The sequence below is a fragment of the Schistocerca serialis genome, chromosome 3, assembly GCF_023864345.2.
Source record: "Schistocerca serialis cubense isolate TAMUIC-IGC-003099 chromosome 3, iqSchSeri2.2, whole genome shotgun sequence".
Taxonomy (NCBI): domain Eukaryota; kingdom Metazoa; phylum Arthropoda; class Insecta; order Orthoptera; family Acrididae; genus Schistocerca; species Schistocerca serialis.
In genome coordinates this window covers 216384300-216408122 of record NC_064640.1, presented here as the reverse complement: position 1 = coordinate 216408122, position 23823 = coordinate 216384300, and the positions used below count along the sequence as shown (strand labels likewise).

At 42.9% G+C, this 23823-nt stretch overlaps 1 protein-coding gene across 4 annotated transcripts in view; it reads right to left on the bottom strand.

Annotated features, from left to right (window-relative positions):
* LOC126469944 (inner nuclear membrane protein Man1) overlaps window positions 1-23823 on the bottom strand; it is a 341802-nt gene that overhangs the window by 316795 nt on the left and 1184 nt on the right. The gene's annotated exons all lie outside the window — the stretch shown is intronic.

Here is a 23823-nt window from a genome sequence, read left to right as displayed (position 1 = left end):
TCCCTATGAAGATCGGCTTCCAACAAAATATTTTCGCATTCGGGGGAGAAAGTTGGTGACTGAAATTTCATGAAAAGATCTCACTGCAATGGAAACAACCTTTGTTGTTTTCTCTCACTGTGTAAATTTGGTATGCTTTCTTCATTGCTTCTGCAACAGTGTTCTGATGTGTTTTGTGCACTATGGAGAGTTGTGCGCTACAGGCATCACAGATGGGAGGGAACTCCTCGCCAGAGTAGAAGCCTTGCATAAATGGACCATGTCCTACCTGGCAGTGTGTCAAGGGCATAATCAAGCTGGAGTGAGTAGTATGAAATACACCAAAACTGTGTAGGTGGCTTCACCAACTGCAGCTTATTGTCCCTAATGCCTTGCTACTACTCCTCCTCCTCCTCCTCCCATAACTGAATGGCTTTTTGACTCAACTGCAAGTTGACAGCCTGCAGGAGAATGGTACACAATGAGGTCCGTCCAGGTCTCCTTGGCTACTACATCTGCTAGCCCGTTACCACAAATTCATACATGCCATGCTATCCAGCAGAATGACATTGCTTCCTCTACTGTTAGAGAAGGAGCAGTTTATTAATTGGATCATTCTCTCTGCTGGTACAATTGCTGCAAGACTTGTATGGTACTAAGGAAACTGGAGCAGACAAGAAACTTCTTGCTTCAGTCACGCTTTGGAGCAAACAAGAAACTTCTGGCTTCAGTCACGCTTCACGTTCCAGTGCCTCCAGGATCAAATAAATTTCAGAATTAAAAACTGTTGAGGTGGTGTATATACCTATAAAATGTTGGTGCTTATACAAAATATTATAAAGATCAACCTTAAAAATTACATTTGGAGTTAATTCTTTCTTGCAGTTGGTAATTCTAAAATAATGCAGGGTTTCTTAATTAGGTTAGCGGGAGGCGGGAGGTGGGGGTGGGGGGGAGGGGATCCCACCCTTGATGTAAAACAGGGCTAGTCATGGTGTGCCAAACTTTAGTATTGTAGTGCGGCATTTTTCAGTCAGCACAACTCTCAAAGTTTGGCAGAGTCATGGAGTCAACACTATTTACCCTTCACTATTTTATTTAAAAGGTCTAGTGACTGTTTGCACAAGAAGAGGCAGTCTAGTGATCTGATGATGACTACTTTAGGTGAGGGGCACTCAACATCATGGTCACCATTGCCCTGATGAAAAGTCAGCATGCCAATCTCATGGGTGTGGATGAAAGCTGTCCCCACATGCAGACGCAGTGGTTAGACACTGGACTCGCATTTGGGAGGACGACGATTCAATCTCACGTCCGGCCATCCTGATTTAGGTTTTCCGTGATTTCCCTAAATCACTCCAGGCAAATGCCGGGATGGTTCCTCTGAAAGGGCACGGCCGACTTCCTTCCCCATCCTTCCCTAATCCGATGAGACCGATGACCACGCTGTCTGGTCTCCTTCCCCAAACAACCAAACCAAACCACATGCGGAGCAGTTTATAATGCATTAAAATCTACCTCTGTTCACCACCAATTTAGGAATGAGGTCTGACAGTTCACAAAATTTCACTACTCTTGTAACAGTGGAATCAGTACTGGCAAGGATGGTGGGCACATCTCCACCAAGATTGAGTGCTACCCTGATATCAGTATATAAGACACATGTTGCCTGTGCTAAACTGAAAGTGGCACACCACAAACCTCACATAGCGGTGGATCCTCCCACCGCATGAGGAAGCCATGTGTTTAAGGGCTATGTCTGATGTGAAGCCTGGTAAGCAGAACCTCCTTCCAATGGTGAGACTGACATGAAGTCCACCATAACTGTCTGATCAATTTGAGTGACCACAATTTGTTTTCTGTCTCATGCTGCCATTCAGTCTCCCACTGATGCACAATGCAAGATGCATTCGTCAGAAAATGAGATGACGTTGTGCAACAGGATGGGACATTGACAGACGACACCATATCAACATGCTTCCTTGGCTACTTTGTCGGACATGTCGTTTCCCTGTATCCTGATGTGGGGAGGTACCCAGCACAAGGACACCTCCTTGTCACAGTGCTGGAGCCATTGTAAAGATTCATAGATGAGTTGAATCAACTGGTCTACTGGATGCATTTGGTGAAATGCTTATAGTGCACTAAGCGAGTTGGAACAGACAACAAACCTTGTACAGTGATGTCAGTGAATCCTTTCCAGTGCATCTTAATGCTATGTAACTGCGCATCATAATTTGTAAATTGTTCTGGGAGACACACTTTGATAGCCCTATCAGGGAAAACAGCGGAACAACTGAGGACACTTTTGCTGGGATCTGTCTGTATAAACAATGATAAAACTGTGGTGCATAATTCAAATCGAAGAAAACAAAGTTGTAAAAACATAATCTGAAGTACAAGTTTTCCTGTATTGCACCAGGCTTAAAATCACGTTGCGCCTCTGAAGACACCAAGGCAGCAACGCGTTCCATCCCTGGCTGTGTATTTGGAGGTCTGATAGAGCCAGATCCTTGAGACAGTCGGTAGCACTGTCCCGAATGGCTTGATTGCATGGGGCCGAATTCTGAACAGCCATTCAAAGTTGGGTTGGACCTCTGCACTAAATGCCAATGACTGAGGTGATGCTGAGATTTTTAGAGCCTGTCGAGCCAAAAGGATATGTCACTGAATCCAAATTGTTAGTTCACTAACCTCTGCATACAGACATTGAACTGGGCTGGGTCAAAAGGCTCCAGTTGATATCCAAATGTCTCCATGGTGGACAGCATCTAACACGCTGCCATAATCCAAACATGATCGAACAACTGCAATGCCTTCTCTGTTTGGTGCACCATATTTGTTGAAGAAAGGAAGAAAATTCCTTCTAGCGATCTATTGTCACAAACCTTGGAAATCAGTGGGAATGATAAATGAGAAGGATGAGAATTCTCAATCCATGTAAGCAGTGGGTACTGCATATTTGCTATGAATCGACATTACAATAGATGCAGAAAGAATTTAAAGTTTAGCTGACACTGAAAGAGTAAAAAATTACAACAATCAACAGGTGGGATTCATTCTTCTCCACATCAATAGTAAATTTGCATGTGTGAAGCAGGTGAAGAAACTGGTGGTATGAATAGTAAAAGTTCTGAAGTCGCATGCATTATTCCATTGTCAACTGCATCAGTTTGCCAAGGAACTGAATGAAGAGTACGAAGACTTAACATACCATGAAGAGTGCGAAGACTTAATATACCATAGCAAAATATGTTGGTTAAGTCAAGGGACATGCCTGGAATGATTTTTCAATTTAACACTCACTATTGTTGAATTTATTAAGGACAATGGACTGCAGCAACAAAAATTAGAATATCTGGAATGGATTGCACAGCTTGCGTTTTAAGTGGACACTGCCCACTGTACACTGCCCACACTAATACACTACAATTTAACTTTTTTCTTATATGATGGGAATTAATTTAAAAAGAAAATTATGTTGTAGAAGGGACACATTCTGACAAAGACATTCCATTTCCCTAAGCTCACAGGAGTTAAAGAAAACACGAGGTTTGAAGAATTCACTGTGGCCTTGAAAGAATTACAAGAATAGTTTCCTAAACGTTTTGAGGACACTGCCAATCTTACATCTGCTTTCAAGCTGTTTTCGGGAGCATTTGCCATTTCAGTTGAAAGCATCCCTCTGACTGTGCAGATGTAACTGTCTGATCTGCAAGGTAATTCTCATTTTAAATACAAGTACCTTTAATGTTAAAACTGTTTAGGACATTTACATTGCTCTCCTCAGGTGGAGTTTCCATGTCTCCATAATGAGACTGCAAAAGTGCTACAATATTTCAATCAATGTGTGTGTGAAAGAAGTTTTTTTTAATATTTTTTTTATTATGAAACTAAATGCCTCATGAATATGTGGCAAACCAAGTGAGAAAATCTGTGAAATTGTCTGTGCCTGTTGCTGACACTTTGTATCAGAAAAAAATGTATTATGCCTTCAGCGTACCAAAAATAATTAAATATTGAACATTTTGTTTCGTTTTTTAATCTACTTTGTTGAGAAAAGTAATACATAGAATCAAGTAGTATGCAGTGTGACTGCACTGTCATTCAAATGTGGCGCACTCCTAGTTTCTCCCACTTCTCCCTCCTCATGCTCAGAAAGGGTAATGTGGCAGTGGCGGAAATGTGCCAGCCAGGTTGAGCGCTGTAGTATTTTTGCCAGAGCACCCCTGGTGTAAAATATCAATATCTACCACAGCTATTTCTAAAAGGAAACCCTTCACACATATCCCACATGGTCTAGTTGTGTTGGATGTTAACGGGTTGTTTGAAAGGTGGACGAGCAATGAAGGTTAGAGGAGAGATGAGTAAATTTTTTATGCTTGTCACACCATGAAAGGTTGCTGCCTACTATGAAGCAGCAGCTCACCAGTTTCTTTCATCACAGAGGTCAGGAATGTGGCAGGTCCCTAATGCCCCAGTGGCATGGTTTCACATGTAACCCTCATGGTGAACAGCATTCAATACAGGGTATTTCAAAAAGGACTTTACAATTTTAAAAATTCATATAAATTAATTCATAGTAGCTACAGAGGTGATTGTAGTGTCAATTTGTAGGTAAATACACCAAGTTTTGTCTCGCGTAGTTCGCTAGTGCCGAATTGCACCGTAAGGAGTGCTAGCGGCAGTTGCGTTAAAGGTGACTACTTTCACTGCACCCAAGCATGCTAGTTGTGGGTTTCGGTTTGAAGAATCAATGTCGGCGACAACAGTTCAGTGTAATTTCCATACCAAGTATGCTAAAGATCCTCCTAGTAGGCCTACAGTTTATGAGTGGCATACATGTTTTGTAGAAACAGTGTGCCTGGTAAGACATGGGAAATTATCAGGTTGTTCACGCACACCTGATGACGTCGTTGAGCAAGCAAGACAACATTTTGTCAACAGGCCTATGAAATCAACCTGGCGTGCATCTCGCGATCTGCAAATCCCACATACAACTGTTTGGCGTGTGTTGAGAAACCGTTTGCATTTGAAACCATACACATTCACGATCGAACAAGCAATAAAAGACACTGATAAAATTGCTCGCAAGAACTTCTGTGCGCATATGTTAAATCGATTACATGAGGATGAACATTTCTTGGACAAAATCATATTTTCTCACAAATCGACTTTTCACTTATAAGTGGCAAGGTTAACACACACAACAGTAGATTTGGGGCAGTGAAAATGCACATCAAATATTGCAACATGTTTGTGATAGCCTAAACTGACCGTTTGAGCAAGAACAAGGAGTACGGCCCCTTTTTTCCATGAGAAAGCCATCAACGGGATAATGTACCTGGATATGTTACAACAATTTTTGATACCACAGATTGATGAGGATGACCAAGAACAAAAAGTTTACTTCATGCAAGATGGTGCACCACCCTCCTACCTGGGTGATGTCCGGGATTTTCTCAGTGACCACTTTCCATGTCAATAGATTGGCCGTGATGCTCCAATTGCATGTCCCCCACAGTCCCCAGACATGAAACCACTATTTTTTTATTTTGTTTATTGTGATTCATCAAGAATATCGTGTTCGTATCTCTACCTGATCTTGAGCAAGAATTTACACAGCCACTGAGCAAGTTACACCTGCAATGCTACAGCAAGTTTGAGAAGAAACTGACTTCCGATGGAATGTATGCAGGAAACCAATGGAAGTCACACATGACATCTTTAGTTTAAGGTAAAACAACTTTGTGTGTTTCCCTAAAAAAAATAACACTAAACCCAGCTCTATAACTTCTTTCAATAAATTTATATGAATTTTTAAAGTTCGAAAGTCCTTTTTGAAACGCCCTGTATTTTTAAATATGATTCTCTGGTTGACACATCCACTATAAATCTGTAGCCAAGCCGGGATGGTAAAGTGATTCAATAATACTGGAGCCCACAAATTCTGTCTGCCCCAAAGCCCTATGACCAACCAATGTTAAAATATTGAGTGTTCTGAGACACCTTGCCTTCATATTTTTAAGGTGTGGCAGCCACATAAGCTTCTCATCAAAACCAAGGCTCGAGACCTAACTAATTAATCTAAAATTTAAAATAGTGTACCTCACTCTTAATTTAGGCAAATTAAAACTAATGTGTGGGCAATTAAAAAGGGCACATACAGATCTCTTAGCCAGACATTTAAAACTCATTTTCTCTGCCTGTTATTCAACTTCTTAATTGTCAACTGTAGCTGACGTGTGCTACGAGAAATGTTGGAAGAGCAGCTAAAAATGGAGAAGTCCTCTCATGGGCTGTACATTGGTGTCTATCAAGTTACATCAAAGACAGAAGTTTATTATAACACTCTGAAACATATTCTTGCTCTGTTACATTGCTGGCCACTGAAATTGCAACATCAGATGACGTATAACAAACATCAAATTGCCACGAGATCTACCACATGCTTGGATGTACAAATGATCAGCATAACAACACATTCGCACAAAGTAGATAGGAGTGATGCCATTTACATACAGTATATAAAGAAAGATTACACTGTGTGTTCTCATTCAGGAATTGTATGTGAACATTGTTTGTTTGGGAGGAGATCTTGTTATGGCCAAATGCCAATAACAATAATAAAAAAATCTTGTTGTGTCTTGTGGAAGAAGAAGGAACACCTACTAGCATGTATCAGAATTCAACAGAAGTAAGCTTGAACCAATATACTGCTGCTCACATTGGTTGGATTCCAGGACTGTAATTCAAAAATAGAAGTAATGGAGTGAGGAGGGTCATACCCAGTGCCATGCAACTAGTGGCCAAGAGGATAGATATATTGTTCACTCAGACATGCAGTACTGTACAGCTACATAACACAACTTGAGTAGAGAAACGGGCTCATTTGCAACAAGATAAGTATCCACATGGACTGTGCAATGATGACTGGAGAACCACAGACTGTCTAAGAACACCGGACACAGGAGTGGCAATACATCTCTTTTAAGACAAGTTGTGGTTTTGCGTACAGTATCATGATGCACACAACTGTGTGATGAGACCCTCAAAGAAGAAAGAACACTGTCAGATTGTGTTCTTCCTCTTCCTCATCTGGGCGCATCAACCAGGCTTAATGGCACAGGATGCCATTGGGTACATAACACAATTATCTCTGGTTCACACATCTGTTTATTTTGACAGTAGGCATTACATTTGTGACATGTTAATACCAGTGGGTGTGCCCTATTTCTAAGGTCTCCATGACACTATCTTTCAACTTGATAATGAAAGTTAATACTGTTCCCATGCTCTCCTGATGTATCGTGATGCAAAGGGTGGGCAATTATTGTCCTGGCCAGCACATTCCACAGACCTCTCACCCACTGATAACTTATCTTGCATTGCTAAGAGATGGCCACAACACTATGGCACAGAGCTGAAACAGATATACACCTATGAATCATCCACAGTCAGTCTGACTATGTCCAGCCAGGCTGGAAACATTTTTGAACAATTTTTCACCATATATATATCCCTAAACCAAGTACCAATTTAATCACACACCCTTCTTATACACCATATATGCACAAAAAGAAAAAGAACAATGTTATTTGCTATCCTTCTTGGTGTTGTAATTTTAATAGCCAGCAATGTATTCCAATTTTTACTAAGGTTAAATAACTTACCTCAACTACACACTGTTCTTCTTCAATCTTCAATTTGTAATGATCTTAATACAATTTAATAAAGAAAGTATGCAGTCAAATTCTGTATGAACTTTTTGTCCTGTGTGTTGTACTCAGGTAGCCTTATCTATAGTGAAAATTAAAAACCAACAGGTGAGGCAGTAGTTTTTTGACAAGGGAGAGAGCAGGATTCCACATACAATTTAAGTAAAAGTTAATATATTTATTTATAGAGTTTATATATTTATTTATAGAGTTAATTGCTACTTTTTAATTTCAATTGCTTCCTCAATATCGCTATCCTGACAGCTGGAAGTGCATGGCAGAATCTCCATGTTTTTGTACTCCATAGTTTGACCAGAGACAAGACATTGTTTTGAAATAGCATATGTCCTCATCCATTGTAAGTATGAGGCAAGACAATGTTTTGAAATAGCATATGTCCTCATCTATTGTAAGTATTTGTGATGCTTATTCTCAGTACACCAGTCCTCCACAGGCCTGATAGTCTGAGCAATACATGAAATGCCACAACTCCAAGGAATACGATAGACAGGCACCTTACATAAATGAAGATCATCCTTTAAGGAACATAAAAGGATCCTAACCTAGATGGTGGTCAAAAAACACATTTCACATCCTTTATTCACAAAATACAACCAGTCCTGCTGGAAATTCTCCCTGTATAAGGCAAAAAGGCCATAGACTTTAGTGTCACCAACATCTGATCCATCTATCACTATAAGCATTCTGATGAAAGGTGACCTCAAGGTGGGCTAACTCAGCTGACAAACTCTCGGGGTCTGAGATGACGTGGGCCCTGTGAACCAAGATATGAAGTACCCCATCAGGCTGAGCCAAATGGTGAGATATAGCACCCTGTAGATACAAGTCAATGTGAGTAGGTTTCCTATGAATGGCATGTCCCCACATACCACCAAGCCTTTCTCCTGACCAACACATTAAGGAAGGGAATGCAGCTATTTTTTCTACCTCCATCGTGGAATACTCAAGGGCACTGAATTCAGGTGTTCTAAAACATTGTTCAAATTCTCACTGTCATGATGCCAAACAACGAAAGTATCACCTACATATCTAAAAAAAATCATGCAGATTTCAAAGTCACTGACTCCAAGACACATTCCTCAAAGTCTTCCATAAACAAATTGCCAATAATAGGTGACAAAGGGCTTCCCACGGCAATTCCACCTGTCTGTCCAAAGCACTGGGTCATTGATTAAAATTTAAGTGGATGTCAACATGTGTTGAAACAGGTTCGTTAATTCAAACACCAAACCTAACTGCAATAAATTACAAGAGGAACACAAGTGAAGAAAGAGACCACATGAAAAGTTACTAGACTGTCAGAATCATTCAAACACATTCCCTCTAACTGATGTAAGAAATCCACCGAGTTCTTAATGTGATGCTCACACTGATCTACTAGTGGGCTCAACAGTGCAGTAAGGTACCTCATTACATTACATGTCGAAGCACCAGTATTACTGACAATCAGCCTAAGATGGACCCCTTCCTTGTGGACCTTCAAAAGGCCATATAACCTTGGGGAACACAGCACAATAAGAATTTAAGACTCTGGATAGTCTCATGTGACAAGGAACTTGTCTTCAGGAGGCTTTTAGTCTTTCTCTCAATACTTTCTCTGGGGTCAGCAGTGACCTTGCAATACGCTGAATCAGTACTAGGAGCAGACAGAAAGAGTTGTGATGGGAAGCCCATTTTCACCTACCATTGCCAACTTGTTTATGGGAGACTTTGAAGAACATGCCTTGGAGTTGGCATCTTTGAAACATGCATGTTTCTTCAGATATGTAGATAATACTTTTGCTGTCTGGAATTATGGCAGTGAGAATTTGAATGACTTTTTAAAACACCTGAATAAAATCCACACAAATATTCATTTCATGACAGAGGAGAAAAAGGATGGTTGCCTTCCCTTCCTTATAGTGATGGTCAGGACAAAGGTTGATGGTACACTGGGACATGGCATTCATCAGAGCTCTACTCAAATGATTTGTATCAGCAGGCTGATAGTTCTCACCATACGCTCAGCCTGATGGGGTACTTTGTACCTAGGTTCACAGGGCCCATGACATCTCAGATCCTGGAGCTTGTCAGCTGAGTTTGGCCATCTTGAGGTCACCTTTCATCAGAATGGTTACAGTATAAGACAGAGCAGATGTGTGTCATGCTACCAACCAACCCTGCACCAGATGAGAGATGATAATACCTAGGTGGCACCAAAGTCTATGGGCTTTTTGCCTCATGCAGTTAGTATTTCAAGCAGGATTGGTCATATTTTGCAGAAATATGATGTGAAATGTGTTTTTCAACCATCAGCTAAGAAAAGGGTTCTTCTAAATTCCATAAACAATGATCTTGGTTTGTGTAAGGTGTGTGTCTATCGTAATCCTTGCAGTTGTGGCATTTCATATATTGTTCTTACTATTAGGACTTGAAGGACCAGTGTACTGGGTTGGCTCTGAGCACTATGGGACTTAACATCTATGGTCATCAGTCCCCTAGAACTTAGAACTACTTAAACCTAACTAACCTAAGGACAACACACAACACCCAGCCATCACGAGGCAGAGAAAAATCCCTGACCCCGCCGGGAATCGAACCCGGGAACCCGGGCGCGGGAAGCGAGAACGCTACCGCGCGACCACGAGATGCGGGCAGTGTACTGGGCATAAGCATCACACAGGCATACAACAGCTGAGCAAGTCGTAAAAATGAATGCACTGAAGCTCAGAGCTCAGAATAATTTACAGAGAAGTTACATATATCAGTTGGACAGGTATGTAGGGCAGAGCTGGCATCAACTCGAGTACAGGTGAGTTGCAGAGTAATGAACGCATTCTAGCTGGGAGACATCTACACTACTATATATATAAAGATAAGACATCATTTTACATTTTTATCAAAATTCTCGAAAAGTTATTGATCAATTTACTTCAATAGACATAGAGGAGGTGGAGGAGCAGACAGACAGAGAGATGGGGTAGGAGAAGGTAGAGGGAGAGAATGGAAGAGGGAGATGGACAGATAGATGGGAGAGTACGAGATTAGGACGCACATACAATTCCCATATATATTTAGCCATTGCCAAGCATTGCCGGGTTCACTAGTGTAATAATAAAAGTGAGAAGGTCAAAAACGTAATGGATATCCATTGGATCATCAATAATAAAACAAGGTGATGGGTCAGAAGGTGGGTGAGATCAGGTAAGAGTCCTCCGCAGCTCTGCATCTGACGAGAGTCATATCAGTAAAGAGGGGAACAGAATCCACTATTAATCGGAGTGCTATCCCTAAAATGGAATATGGGGTGTAGCAGAAAAAGGGCTGACCATATCCATAAGCAAGTAAAGCACAGTAAAGGAGGGATGACTGAGGCAGCTAGCAAAGGAGGTAGAGCTGAGGATCACCCAGACTAAGCATGCAGTGGGAGATGCTGCAGCCCAACCACCCTGCCCTTTCCCTCTGAAGAGCAGTTTAATACATTATATCTGAGAACAAAAACCACTTTCTCAGAAAAAATGGAGGAGGAGGGGAATTCCACCAGGATGTGAAGTACTGACTGTAAGGCTCTGCAGAAACAACATGGCGGCAGCTCATTATATAAAATAAAACCAAGTTAACCTAGTATGACCGATGTGGAGGCGACATAGGACAGCGGATTCCTTCTTGGAGGAAAGCTGTGCAGCAGTACTCTCCTTGATAATGTGGAGCTTATCAAGAAGGGACAGTAGCCACTATACGATGTACCATCTCCGCGCGAGGAGAGAAAGTATTTGCAGCTGCAAATCTGCATCCGAGATGATCAAAGCGAATGTTGGGTAGGTATTCATTTCTCTAGCCAAATGGTTGGCCAAATCATTCTCTAGGATATCCAAGTTAGTTGGGACCCAGAGAAAGACAGTTGAGTAGGCAGTATGACTAAGACCACAGAGGAGGTCATGAATAGCAGAAATTACAGGGTGACAAGAGTAACATCCACCAATGACCTACATAGTGATTATTGAGTCACAACAAATTAAAATGTGGTTAAGGGAGGTCTGTCTAATAAAACACAGTGCTATGTTAATTGCTATCAGCTTTGCCGTAAAAATACTACATTTTCCTGGCAACGAATGTTGTTCCTGACACGGGAGATATAAAAGTGTATCTATGGTTTTAGAGCAATCAGTGTAAATGACAGTAGTGGCCTGATACAACTTGTTTAGTGTCACCAGCCTTCTGAATGGTTTAAACCAGCTCTCCACAAATTCCTCTCCTGTGCCAAGCTTTTCATCTCAGACTAGCACTTGCAGCCTAAATTCTCAATTATTTGCCGCATGTATACCGATCTCAGTCTTCCTCTACAGTTTTTACCTTCTGCGGCTCCCTCTTGCACCAAGGAAGTTATTCCCTGATGTCTTAACAGTTGTATGTCCCTTCTTGTCAGTGTTTCCCATATACTCCTTTCTTTGGCAATTCTGCAAAGAACCTGATTTCTTATTTTATCAGTCCACGTAAAGAACTGAAAGGAACAAATGCCAAAAGATCATGGGAGTGACTAAAACTCTAATATCTTGGAATTGATCCATCATACTTATAGGATCTAAGTACTAACCAAGGTGTGGCGTGCAGGAGAACACATTCTAAAGTTAGGTGCAGAAGGCCTCGAGGAGCATTCCAAATGGTAAAGGCACATGAGTGTGGGTGTCACACGGTCAATGGCCCTCCTATGCCAAATGGATGTGGTAAGCTGGATGACTAGGAAACTGTCAGATAGTGACTGCATGAGTGAGCAACAGTTGACACCATCACAGCTGATGAGGAAAGATTCCTGCTTCAGCAAGGAGACTGTCTAAGAGACCAGTTGAAGGGCATCAGAGGTCAGTGTTAATCCACAATGATAGACTGAATCCAACAATTTTAAAAGCTGAAGGTGCCATTGAGCCATGAACCTGGCAATCATGGTCAAATATCCACAAGACCAGGGTCTAGTAAATACTGAGGAGAGCTGCACAATCCGCACATCAAGAGATGTGGGCAAGGAAGCAGAGAATGTCAATTTGCATGCAACTAGTCTTTAGTTGATAAATATGGGACATCCAAATCAGCTTTTTATCAAAAAGGTTTTCCAAAAAATTTGAAAACCCTGGGAAAGGGTCCAAGCAAAAGCTCTTAGGATAGGAGCTTTAAGCTAGCCTTCAATCAAGGCTACTGACTAGGGACTATACAAAATGTGAAAATCTGTGACATACAGCACAGATGTGACAAGTGGCCCAACCAAAGTCATTAGCCCATTTCTGGATATTTGAAAGAGCGTAACACTCAGCACAGAGCCCTGTGGGATGGTTTTCTCTTGAACCAATGGGCAGCTGAGTGGCATACCAATACTAGCCCCTCACGACTGGTGGGGTAAAAATAACGAATATAAATCAATAATGGAGTGTCAACAGCCCTGGTCATGGAGGGTAAGTATAATGTGATGATGCCAAGTGATGTATTCCTTATGAAGGTCAAAACAAGACTGCACAGAGGTGTTGGAATTTAGATAAAGCCTGTCTGATTGCTGTTTCCAATCTAAACAGATGGTTGGTCGTGAAACCACACTGATCGGGGGAAAAAAGGCCCAACACACTGGAGGGCTACCATCCTCTCAAGGGCTACCATCCTCTCAAGGGCTACCATCCTCTCAAGGGCTACCATCCTCTCAAGAAGTTTGCAGAGTACACTGGTGGGGCTAGTCAGTCAGTATCTGTCATGGATGTTGGGATTTTGCCTGGCTTAGGTACTGTGGGACAATAACACTATGTCATTGTGAAGAGAAGACATCTTCTAGCCAACATGGTTGAAGAACCTGAGTGGATGGAGTTTTTGAATAACATTCAGATGTTCAATCATCTGACAGTAATCAAATTAGGACCTGAACTCATATCCTTTGATGAGTTCGCAGTCAAAGGTTCATTAGGTAATTCAGCTTGGCAGAGGATGAAGCAACTTTTCATTTATGTGTTTGAAATGTGGCTGGGTAAGAAGAGGATGCTGATGGTGTCACAAAGTTAGTCTCAAGGCATTCAGTGAGAGAAGACATTTTGGTACAAAGACCACCCTGAAGGATGAGACCTAGAACAGCTGTTGATCTTTGAGGACCTACAAAACTACAAAGTTCGGTCCACACCTGGGGTGAAGAGGCATACATTCCCATGGAGGAGACATTGCACTCCAATCATTCCTTCTTAGTATGTTTCATTAGATAGCTGACCTTAGCAAGGAGTCACTTAAAAATGAGGAGTGTAGCCTGAGGAGGAGCCTACTCAAGACGTTGCAGGGCTCTTCGACAATCATGAATAGCAGTTGGAATTTCTTTGGTCCACCATGCCACTGGATGGTGCTTGCAGGAAAGGGAATAGCAGTTCCACAGGTATGGGTGATCGCATCAAAGATGTCTTCCACAACTTCGTCAATGCACTCTGACACAGAGGTGTTGAAGGTGACAGCATAGGTACATAACTGCCAGTTGGGTCTTTGAGGAGCCCATCACAGTAATTGGTCTGTTGGGCGGTAACAAGGAAGTGACAGGATCACCAGAAAGGGGTCACTGCAACAAAGATAGTCATTGAGTCACTGGGGTGGGGGGGGGGGGGGGGAGATAGAGGGTGCACACTGAAATCTCCAAGTAAAAGAAAAGGTGGGAGAGAGTGGATGGATTAAGTAGTCATCTTAGGGTAAGTAAGTGTTCTGCATGGAGGTAAATATAGGTTACAATTGGCGATCACTGGGGTAGTTTACACTGGCACAGCTATTGCTTCCAATGTGGTATGGAGGGGAATAAATTCACTGACATCTGTGCAAACCAATACACAAACCCTCCAGATGCTCTCTCAGGGCCAGTACAATTCAGACAGAGTGCATGGTAACCTCGAAGCATTGGGGAACAGTTATCAGTGAAGAGCATTTCTTAGAGAGCAACAGAGCCTTCAAAATAAGAGGAAATTAGTTGTAGCTCCAGCAGGCGACAATCATATCCACCGTATCACCACCTTGAGGGTATCCTGGTTAGGTGTGATGGCGCCAGAGCGATGGATCATGGCCACTGATGACTGCCTGTCACTGACGGGAGAGATGGGACAGGAGGTGGAGAGGCAGGAGGGATAACTGAATGTTGGTTCAGAATCCCATGACAAAGGGATCTGGCACCTCCATGGGCACCAGAGTAGTCCTCTCCCTCTTCTCCTCCTCCTCTTTCGCAACTTTTGGTGGCCAAGACTCTTGCAATGGCTTATTCACAGTGGGCATGGGGACGAATGATCAGTGGGTAGTGCTGAGACTCACAAGCCACAGCTCCTCCTGCCAATGACTGGTGTCAGGCCTCTGATCTGTGGGTTTCTGGAAGCCTTGTCACCGATAGACGCAGGAGGCGAAAACTGCTTCTCCAGTCAGGGGCACAGAGTGGTTCCCAAAGATGGTGCCGAGGGAACTATGAGACGGGGTGGGGGACGTGATAGCTGTGACTTGCTGTTGACAGGAAGCAGGTATTCTAGATACTGGGCAAAGTGGTGAACATGGGGTTTTGTACAACTGAAACACAAAGGAAGTAGTCTGCAAGCACGACCTTTGTAGAGCGATCATCCACACGCTCCACTACCAAATAATGATATTAAATGCTCAGCTCCTTTCCAAAAATATACATCACACATAGAGCAGACAGAATTGTATTACTGGCTGACACACCACATGGCATACTTCACTTATTACTGAGCAGATCCACACCACCTGTCTTCCCAGGCAGGCCTACACACTATACTAGTTGCTATATAATATCAGAATCTGATGACATGGCAGCATCAGGCAACCTCAGGGGTCACCAGATAATGACGATGATTATGTGTTTAAAGGGACTAAACTACTGGGTCATCAGCCCTCCATTTCGTGTGAGAAACACGTAAAAAGGTAAAAAGCGAAAAAAGTGCGGACTTTGCTGCTCAAACTATATAAGCTCATCAAGGAGTTTGAAAAAGGGTGTGACAGTAGTTGTAACATGACAGGTAAAAGAAAATAAGAGATAACCTGGGCAGCATCTTGCACAAGAGGGTTTAAAGGCACAACAAGGTGAGGGGGGGACGAAATTAACCTGCAGCTGCATGAGGGTACCCACTGAAGGGGGAAGCTCTTCCCTCCACAAACATCCCTACGACTGAAAGTGGAGGAGTATTATAGTTTCATGTAAAATCTACTCTCGTTCAGAAAATACAGCACTTTGGTAGTGGCTGTTGCATCATCCGCAAGCGTCTGAGGTTGTGAGGTAGGGAAGCTGAGAGAGTGCCACACATTGGCCAGTAGGACACACTCAACAAAGACATGCACTATCATCAGTACACTACCGCAGCTGCAGTGGGAAGAATCCTACCAACACAGAAGGAACTTGTAGGTGAGTCTGATGTGGCCAATGCATAGTCGGTACAACACAATAGCATCTTACCGAAAGGCCTCGAAAGATGTATGCCACTCCTTAGTAGACCCTTTAATTGCTCTCAACTTTTTTTTGGTCATAGTAGCTTGTCATTCAAATTGCCAGAGCCTAAAAATATTGCATCAAAGTTGCAATCTTTAGCCAGTGCCCAGTATTCCGACATGAAGCTTATCTCCTGTAGTTGTGTCTTTTGCTAGATGGTCGGCGAGTTCATTTCCTGAAATGCCTATATGGCTTGGTGTCCAGATGAAGGTCTCTGTCTTTATAGACACATTGATGTCAACCAGTAGGTCCTGGATGTTGGCGACCAAAAGATTTTAGGGATAGCACTGGCATATGCCTTTTAAGCATTTCATGGGATTGCTACAGATTTCTAATCTGTTCATCGCGGCTAAGGATTTGACGTTCTGCAAAGCCTGAGATTTGGTTGGTTGTTTTGGGGAAGGAGACCAGACAGCGAGGTCATCGGTCTAATCGGATTAGAGAAGGATGGGGAAGGAAGGTGGCCATGCCCTTTCAAAGGAACCATCCCGGCATTTGCCTGGAGCGATTTGGGGAAATCACGGAAAACCTAAATCAGGATGGCCGGACACGGGATTGAACCGTCGTCCTCCCGAATGCGAGTCCAGTGTCTAACCACTGCGCCACCTCGTTCGGTGGTCCTGAGATTTGGCAACCAACTCTAAAGTGTATACATTGCAGGCACTCAGCAAAGAGTGCTTCTCGTGTCCCCTTGCATGTGCAAAAGTGTAACCAACTCTGTCATTGACTTTCAATCCATCCATGTAGATGCATACCACATGAGAATAATTACTGAGGATTGAACAAAACAGGTGTCCGAGAAGGGTAGGATCAACATACTTCTTGGGCCTACAAAAGAGGTCCATCTGTATATCAGGACAGGGCATAGACGATTGGGGGTGTTGACAGGGAATTCTAGGAACACAGACTAAAGGAGGCTGTTGGAGGTCCTTCAGTAGAGTATTGAGTCGGATCCCAGCTGGTCTAGTTTTGGATGATGTGCAAACAGTCTAAACTGTTGGTTGTGGAACAGAGTTGAGTGGCATGGGCGATTAGGTATCTGAAAGATTGTGACTGCGTAATTTGCCAGAAGCTGTTGTCATCTAACCCACACTGGCTTCCAACAGAAGGAGGGTGTCGACAGGGCTCTTACAGAACGCCCCCATTGCCAACAGCATGGAAGGGTAGTGGGCGGCATTCAATAAGGCGATTCTGGGTCAGAAAATGAGAGCAATGTGCACTGCAAAACATTTTGCAAGTACCATGGAATCAGTGCAGATTTTACCATTCGATAGGAGAAAACTGATAGCTTTGATTAAGGCTGTCATGTACTCTCCAAACAACCCTGTAAAGTTGACGCTCAGCTGTGCACAGTCATGCAGAGGCATAATGCAGGCGAAGATCATCCACATACTGTGAGGGAGAGACTGTGGGGGCCACTGCATTTACAATACCATTGATGTCAATAACAAACAGCTTTACACTCAGAACCAATCACTGAGGGACTCCAATTTCCTGGACATATCAGGTGCTAACAGTCGAACCTATCTGGACTTGAAAAAGTCAGAGAGATAGGAAATTCTGGATAAAAATGGAAAAACTTCCCCAGAAATCCCATGCATGCAGTGTAGATAGAATGTGATGTTGCCAGGTGGTATCATATGCCTTCTGTAGGGCGAGGAACATGTCAATCAGATGTTGGCAATGCACGAAAGCATTGCACACTGCAGACTCCAGATTAACCAGATGATCTGTGGTGGACTGGAAAGGCCAAAAGTCACTTCAGAACCACAATATATGCCCCTCAGGCTTCAAGGCACCAACAAAGGCAGCGGTTGACCATGCGTTCGAATAGCTTACACAGCCAATTCGTCAGAGAGATTGGTCGATAATAATACCGTCCTGCCACTGGGACCAAAATTCTCCTTCCCACCAAATCTGATTAAAAAGCCCGAGGATATGTTTCCTGCTGTCATCACAAGATGACTCAGCATTTGGTTGTGGATTTTGTTGGGTCCAGGGACCGTATCTCGAGACTTTGTCATAGTACTGCAAAGTTCCCATGCACTAAAAGGGTCGTCGTCTGATAGAGAGCTGAGTGCATGGAAGGATAGGGGGTGGCATTCAATAACGTGTTTCTGGGTCAGGAAATGAGGGCAAAGTGTGCTGCAAAACATTTTGCAAGTACCACGGAATGTGGCTGAGTTTAGTCCTTACTAGGGATGATGGGGTGTGGAATTGCATAGATGATACATGTTGCTCCCAACACTCCTGCTTCCTTTTCTTCATTAAAAACTTGCAATTTCAGCCAGATTCTCTTGAATGCTATTAAATTATCCATAGAGAGACGATGCTCGTGCTGTGGAAGCACCCTGTGGCATTCCCCGATAGCTGTGGCTATATCTTCAGACAACCATTGCACCAGTGGTTGTCGGGATGAGCCAGAGGAGTAGGGCACCATTGCTGCATCAGCGTGAATAAAAGTAATAATAGCATCAATAGTATCCTTAACACTTTGTCAATATCCATTGTACAACTGGCTGTAGAGATGAAAGCTGCCAGTCAACTTTCTGAAGCAACCACCATGGAGCATGTTCCACATGTCTGTGAGTGGAGAGCGAGAGAATGATAGGAAAATGTACATGGTTACAAAGATTGCCATGGACATGCCACTAAGTCAGGGGTGAGATACTCAGGCTGAAAATTACGAGGTCAATAGTTGAGTATGTTCTGTGGGCGGCACTGAAATGTATTGCAGCTCCAGTGTTGAGTAGGCAGACGTCCAGTTCCGAAATGAGGTGTTCTCGTACTCAGCCTCTGCAAGACATAGTGTTGCTGCCCCATAGAGGATTATGGGCATTTAAGTCCCCCAATAAGAGGAAGCGTGGAGGTAGCTGTTCCACTAACTCTAACAGCTCGTGATATTGGAAAGGTCCATTTGGGGGGTAGATAAACACCACATATTGTTGTATGAACTGACAGGTAGACACGGCTGCGGCCTGTAGTGCAGGGGTAAGGGGCACCTGCTCACTGGAAGTATCAGAGTGTATGAGGGTACAGACACCACTGGATGCTATCTTGACATTAATGATGTGATTGGTACAGTAGGGTTTGTAGTTTTTCAGAGCAGGGAGGCATGCTGCCGTACACCTTATTTCCTGAAGTACTATGCCAATTATGGCATAAGTAGCCATTAAATGATGGAGATAAGTCAGATGGCGATAGTACCCATTACAATTCCATTGAAGGAGTGTTGGAGTCAGGGCTGAGAAAGTGGCAAATGGAAAAGATGGGAGTGATTATATTGCTACGGGGTCACAGTCTACCTGATTGTGCGATCCATCACCAGTGTGCATAGGCACAACTGCCGCAGGGACGGAGAGCGGAACATCCAAAGCCTCAGAAAGTGGATTATCTTTCAGCTCCTCCTGTGAGGTTTGGATTTCTGTGAAGATTTCCCCATTTTATCTTCTAGAAGCGAAGAGAACCATACTTTTCTTTGGTCCCCAGCTTGTGGACACTGATCCTTGGCTTGGGAGAGGGCGGGGGGGGGGGGGGGGGGGGGGGGGGGGGGGAGTTGACACATTTCCTCATCCCTAACACCGCCAGAGGATGGCCACACATTTCTGATCACACTGATGGTATAGGAACCACCAGTGCTAGCAGATGTAGGGGGCGAGGGAGCTGACATTCCGTCCCCCAACTGTAGGGCAGGCCTTGGAATACGACCAGGACCAGGTGGTGTCATGCAACACATGGGAGGTATAAACTGTGACAACAGTTGCAAAATTTGAGACCATATAATTCGGATTAAGTTTTTCAAAGTTTTTCTTTGCATCTTGATAACACAACCGCTCAATCATTTTATACTCTTGAATTTTCTTCTCCCTCTTGATCACTGAACATTGTGGTGAATGAGGAGACTACAGTTCCAGACACTTGGCACATTGAGGGAGTTCGTCACCAGGATTACCCTTATAGGATGCCCGTCCACATGCCCTACAGATAGCCTCATTAGAAAAACAGGATTACTTGTCCCATCACACCTATAAATCATGACCTTAACTTTATCAGGCAAAACTTTGCCTTTGAAGGCTGGGATAAAAGCTCCAGTGTTCACTCTATTATACGTGGGTCCCTCTGGATGTGAACAAAATGAACTCCACACCATGCCAGATTAGTATACAGCTCTTCATCAGTTTTTAGCATTAGGTCCTGATGGAAGCTAACACCTCGAATTCTACTGAGCTCGTTATGAGGCAAAATTGTGATCGGTACATCTCCTATTTTGACATAGGCCTGAAGTGCCCACGATTGGTTGGCGTGCAATGTTTTGATCAGCAAAGATCCATTTCTCATTTTCCCTATTGCAGCAACCTCCCCAAATCTATCTTCAATATGTTCAACAAAAAACAGTGGCTTCATTTTAGCAAAAGATTCGCTTTCAGTTCAAGAACAAACCCACAACTCGGCAAATTGACCACTTCTATTTCTCCTTACCTGGCTCTCATCTCGAGGCATGGTTAAAGATGAAAATTAAATATGACTGTAAACCACTGCTTTAAAATCACTGTTCCTGATTGATAAGACGGACGTGGTGGCACAGCCACCATTAAGTTTGAACCATTTCATTGTGGATCATCCACGCTATGCAACTCATTCTGATCACAGGCTCTCCCCAAGTGCTTCACCCTGCCAAGGCAAAGGCCACCTAGCACAGCAGGCACTGCCCAGAGTCCTGGTACCCCAAAGTGGATATGTATCTATTCCTTAGCTGACACAGGGCAGCATCAGCAAAGGGATCCCTGCATTGTCAGTGGGCTACCACCAGGAGGGTACATGATGACCCAAATATGATGGACTGGCTACCACACTGGATTTCGGAAGCAAAGATACATCCACTTGATTGGTAGGAGCAAGAGATAATGCACGGTGGAGAGCTAATGCACCACAGTAAGGCATCCTTCCCCAAACGGACCGCACTTCTGTAAAATTTGGAAAGTGGAGGTCAAACCCAAAATGGGGATCAGAACTTCAGAAGAAGAAGAAGAAGAAGAAGAAGAAGAAAAAGGTGAGGGAAAAGAAGTAAAAAGGTCAAAAACGTTCAGAAGTCCAAAGAACGGTCAAAATATCAAGGCAAAAACATGAGCAAATAAAAAGACTCCTATTAGTTGTCTCTTACAACAGACAAGGAATCACCTGAGTCCATTCTAGCTCCCAACATCACAGGGGGAGGGGTCTCTGGAGTAGCTTTCTCCAGATTCCCCTCCCCTTCTCCTTTTCCTCTTTTGCAACTTGTAGTGGCCAAAACTCTTGCGAGGGCTTATCCATTGTGGACACGGGGATGGATTGAGCATGGGTACTCCTTGGATCCACAAGCTGCAGCTCCTCCTGACGACTGAGCTATGCGTTTCCGAGGAAAATGGTACCAGGAGGGAAGCCTTGGCACTAGTAGGAGAAAACTGTTTATCCAGCCAGATGCAAAACGAGCTTCTTGAAGATGGTGCCACAGAAACAATAATGGTATTGTTCAATAAGATATTTCTTACCTTTTTTATATCCATCGAAAGATGGCTTCTAAAGTTTTATATTTATTTTGATTCACACAAAGTTAAAATTCCCGAACTAGAAATTGTTGAACAGCAATAATGGCGCTTACCTGTTCACCTTTGCAAACCCTGCTGACTTTCACCCCTGAACAACAAACTCCCATTATAACACCACCTCCCATTATATGTACATATTCATGTTATAAATACCGGAATTTTATTTATTTTTCTCATCTATTAGGATATACATTAAAGAGTTGTAGAAAGAATGAAGACATTTCCAGTCTGTACTGCTGATGAAAAGGTCATAGGTTTCCAGCTAGGCGGCAGTGCTGATAAACCATGACGTTTCAACGCATGTCACACTGGTCTGCTTCTGGCAAAGTAATCTTCACCAGAAGATATATATGTAACACTTATCGAAATGTAGCATTTTTCGAACACTGCAATCCATTGGGAAAGCCTATAACTTTTCACCACTCTCAGAAGTGTTTAACTGTTTTGTATTATATCTGTTTCCTGTACAGTAAGATTCTGTAAATAGGTGCACACTCCTCTGTGCCACATGTGTCTACTGCTAAATTACCACAGGCTTTGCATTCCACTGTTTGACTTTAAGTGTGCAATTAAGGCACTGGTACAGCATTTTCTGCTGCAAGTCATAAAAGAAGAACTCTTCAGCTAGACTGTGGTAGTGCACCACTTCACCCTACAGGGGATCCTTTATTGTAGTGACAGACTGATCTGTAGCGGAGAACAAGATCTACGATAGACTGAACGATGACAATTTGGTTACAAGCTTGCAAAACCAACAAATGTGAATGCAAAATGAAGATTCTGGCCGTAGACTAATTTCCAGCACAGCCCGACATCAATATTCACGGTTGCCAACAATGCCTTCATGTTTAATACACATTATTACGACAACATGTGGACCTTACATAGTGACTAGTTCAGTATATTTTTCAATTGTGTGAGAAATCTGTCATAGTCAACATTTCCTTAATACTTTTCATTATAAATTACAACAAATGAAACATAAACCATGAAAGGTTGTATTACATCATATACATTTCCAATAAGGACTATGATGCATATTCTACACAAATATTGTTTATCAAGCCAGTACTGACCACGTTAGCCGAAAGCACCAATACGCTGCTTCCTGGACTCAGGTAGGCACACTGGCCCCAGATCAAATCCACCTGGCGGATTAACGATGTGGGCCACTGTGCCAGCTAGCCTGGATGTGGTGTTTAGGCGGTTTTCCACATCCCACTAGGTTAATACCAGGCTGGTCCCCGCGTTCAACCTACTATAATTCCGTCCCGGGGGGTACAGGGTGGCGGCAGGAAGGGCATCCGGCCACTCCTTAACATTAACCTTGCCAAATCCGATCCTAACCATGCTGACCCTTCAAAATCGTGGGATAACAGCACAAGCAAAAGAAAGAAAAAAAAGATTGTTTATCAAGTCAGTGGGAGGGGGTAGGGGTGGGAGAGCACTTTATAACTCTTTTCCCATATATTGTTCCTCCTGTATCCATGTCCTACTGAATACAACAAATTACACCATCTCCTGTTGAACACCTAGTTGGTAAACCACCTATTAAGTACTGGCAACAAATTAGCCAATTTCGAAAATTAGTGGCTGTGAAAATTTGTTGCACTGTCCCTGGTAAAGCTTGTAATCAAAGTAATCCCAGCAAACACAAAAAAACAATGGCTGTAAGGAAATACCACGGAAAAAAAAATAGAATGCAGATGCAGAAAAAAAAGGTACGAAGAGAGCAACACATGCCTTTGTATAATTCTAGATTGTTATTTACATATAAAAAAGTTTTCCCAAATTAACAAACAGTTATGGGGATGGTGTGCCCCATTCATCTCATACTAAATAGATGAAATATGAGTGTGTATTTCAAAGCTGCAGAATAGTTAAATAGCTATGATTGTGGACTGCAACTACCCCATGACCATTTTTACATTAAAAAAAAAAACAATTTATCAGGAAAACAAACAAGATCATAGCACGCAGGCTTTCATGGGCAGTATTTACACCCTTAGAGATTCTTGTTTTATGGACACAATGTTGTTGTCTACAGCATATATCT